Raw genomic sequence first — 3,885 nt, 5'->3', positions numbered from 1 at the left:
AAGGGACTCGACGAGTTGATTCGCCAAATCGCGACTATAAGCTGCTAGGAAACTCGACGAGTCAGGGGGATGACTCGGTGAGTTGGATCGCGATTTCAAGATTTTTGGATTTATAGAACTCGGCGAGTCAGGGGGGTGACTCGACGAGTTGGGTCAACTCAGATGGTTGACTTTGACTTTAACCAGGGGTAAAATGGTCATTTTACCCTAAGAAGGATTATCAGGTTTTGACTAAGTGTTATTGTGATAATGATAGTCGGGGAGTCGTTGGAGCAGCCGTCAGATATTCCTCACTCGAAATTTCAGCAGTCAGCTTTGCGAGGTGAGTTTCCTTCAGTAGGAATGGGTCTACGGCACTGAAACATCCCAAAAATCATGACCAAAAATTTCATTTTTAATTAATAAATAAAACCATAGTTATCAAACCATCACATCAAAACATAAGTAATAGTATGTCATATCAAAACATTTGTCAAAATATCAGAGTAAATATTCCAGTCCATAAATATAATGGTGTGTGCACTGCAGTCATCCCGGGCTCTTCCCCTTGCCACCGGAAGTACCTGAAACCAAAACTGAAAACTGTAAGCACGAAGCTTAGTGAATCTCCCCAACTACCACACACTATACACATATCACATAAACATATCTTGGGCCCCGCCCCTGCTACATCGAGTCAAGCTCGGTATCGGCTTTCTCGGCATCAGGCCCCGCCCAACATCAATCCTTATGCGGCATCGGGCCCCGCCCGATATCGAGCATATCTCGGAATACATATAAGCATAATAAATAATACACATAAACCTAAGCATATAACATTAACACTTAAACATTCCTCGGGCCCCGCCCGGCATCGGATCGTAATCCGGTAACATACTAACATTCCTCGGGACCGCCCCGGCATCGGACCGAAGTCCGGAAACATACAAGTACAAGCACATGCAAGAATTACAAAGACATCAAACATACAAACATTCCTCGGGATCGCCCCGGCATCGGATCGAAATCCGGAAAAACATATAAACCTACATCGGGCCCCGCCCGACATCGAACCGTAGTCCGGAACTACTACTAACTAAACGGGCCGACCTTGGTGTCTTAGACCCGTTCCTACTAGGAGAGGACTCACCTCGAATGCTAGCTGTGAAATCTCGTGTGAGGAATCTCTGGCGGCTGCTCCAACGACCCCCCGGCTATCAACTTCACAATAACACTTATTCAAAATCTGATAATCCTTCTTAGGGTAAAATGACCATTTTACCCCTGGTCAAAGTCAACATCCTAGTCAAAGTCAAAGTCAAGGTCAACTCCAAGTCAACCCAACTCGTCGAGTTATCTCCTAACTCGACGAGTTCCTGTACTACTCAGACTCATGGTCAACCGAGTCAACTCGTCGAGTCCCTTCGCAGACTCGTCGAGTTCTACCTGTCGTACAATCGGGACAACCCGACTCAACTCGTCGAGTCCTTTGTGGAATCGCTAAGTTCCCCTGTCTGTTTAGGCTATCTTAATGGATTAAGCCCCTACACTTCAGATCCAAGCTTCATACTTCACATAAACCCTGAAAATGTCCTTCTAAGGGTAAAGTTTCTAACTTTACCTATTAATACCACTTCTTAAATGGTTTAGCTCAAACCCCAATTCCCTGGGACCTAGAACTTGGTCCTTAACCCATCCATACACCAAACTAAAGCTTACAACTTCAGATCTAAACCCCTAACACTACTTGGACACGTAAAGTTCCCACCTTTCTCCACATGCATGGCCTTTTGGGGCTAAAAAGGCCAATATGACACTCTAAGGATTGCATGGGGGCTCCAATGGCATAAAGTTTGCACCTTCATGTCATAACAGCCCCTCTAGATCCTAGATCTGGAAGAATACCCACTTGGGTCGATCATTCTCCAAAAGCTATCATTCTTGGACCAAAAACCCACATAAAGAGGACATAAAGAGATCTAATGAACTAATAGCCAATATAGAAACTTGATTACCAAAAAATGTAGCAAATGGAGTATAGTTTCTGGATCTACTCTTCCCCTCTTGAGCCCTCTATCTTCTTCTTCTTCCACAAGCTTCAAAAGCACACAAAGATCACTCAAAATGGCTCACACACTCAAAGAAAGCTCTAGGATTTCGTGGATTAGGGTTTGGGACAAGGAGGCTGGAAATGAGGCCAATGGGTGGGGGTTAAGGAGCTTAAATAGGGTGGAAAACCACGAAATTAGGGTTTCATTCTGGCCGATCTACTCGTCGAGTCGAGGGCTCTTGACTCGTCGAGTAGATAGCTTAAACCCCGCGCATCAACTGCCCTCTACTCGATGAGTTAGGGCCACCAACTCGTCTTACCCTTATAAAATCAATAAATAATTAGTTAAATGCATACCAGGAACCATGCGTTACAATTCTCCCCCACTTGTCTTAGACTTCGTCCTCGAAGTCTTCTGCATCTGAAAACAACTCTGGATAGTGCTCCCTCATCTCCTCCTCGGGGTCCCACGTCCACTCAGAACCCTTGCGGTGCTGCCACTGCACCTTCACTAACTGAACAACATTGTTCCTCAAGCTTTTCGTCTTGCGATCCAAAATTGCCACCGGTCTCTCAATGTAGTTCAGGTTGTCGTCAACATGAGTATCCTCCAAGGGTACAATCCCTGAATCATCCTCTAGGCACTTCCTCAACTGGGAAACATGGAAAGTGTTGTGGATCTGACTTAGCTCTGCTGGAAGGTCTAACCGATACGTCACCTTGCCCACCCGGGCTATAACCCTGGAAGGACCAATGTAACCCTGTCGTCCATTTGAAACTCCAAATTTGAACGTCGCTTGTCGGCATAGCTCTTCTGCCAACTCTGAGCAGTCTGGAGCCTGCTCCGGACCTGCTGGATCCGCTCTGTAGTCTTGAGTACTACCTCAGTACTCCCCATGACTCTCTGACCGACCTCGCCCCAACATATTGGGGTCTTACACTTCCTCCCGTAGAGCATCTCGAAGGGAGGTCGATCTATGATGGCGTGGTAACTGTTGTTATACGAAAATTCTGCTAACGGAAGATACGTATCCCAACTACCACCAAAATCCAATACAGATGCGCGAAGCATGTCATCGAGAGTCTGTATCGTCCTCTCGCTCTAATTGTCTGTCTGAGGGTGGAAGTTGGTGCTGAAGTAGAGATGAGTACCCATATTCTCGTGAAACCGCTTCCAAAATCTGAAAGTGAAACGAACATCTCGGTCTGACACCACCGAGACAGGCACTCCATGCCATGCCACTATCTCACGCCCGTATATCTCGGCCAGCTTCTCGGCCGAGATACTCTCCTGGATCGGGATAAAATGAGCACTCTTGGTCAACCGATCCACGATAACCCATATCCAATCTACTCCCCGTGCGGTCCTGGGAAGCTTGGTGATGAAATCCATGGTGATATCCTACCACTTCCACACGGGAATGTCCAACGGCTGCATCTTGTCGTGGGGTCGCTGGTGCTAGGCCTTGACCATCCTGCAGGTCAAGCACCTCTCCACATACCATGCTACTGATGGGTTTTATGTACTCTAACATCCTTATGGTGCACATACAACCCTAATGCTTTGAATCTAAGTTTTCTCTAATTATACATGCAATAAAATTATCCAAAGCATGAAGCCTACAACTAGCATACAATTCTGACATTTGCAACATAAAATCAAGTTAGATGAATACCTCTATATTGTAGCTTGTAGAATTTGGCCTTTCAAGAGCTTAGCACCTCAAGTGTGATGCCTCAAATGGTTCACAAAACACCATGAGCAAGAGGAGGACAAATGAAAGAGAGGTTGGAGCACACAAAAATCACCTATACTTATGTTATGACACTTGTGTATCGATTTTGGGCTTAAGGGA

Source organism: Lactuca virosa, chromosome 9 (genome assembly GCF_052849685.1).
Source record: "Lactuca virosa cultivar CGN04683 chromosome 9, Lactuca_virosa_CGN04683_v6, whole genome shotgun sequence".
Classification (NCBI taxonomy): domain Eukaryota; kingdom Viridiplantae; phylum Streptophyta; class Magnoliopsida; order Asterales; family Asteraceae; genus Lactuca; species Lactuca virosa.
Note: the sequence above shows the minus strand (reverse complement) of the source record.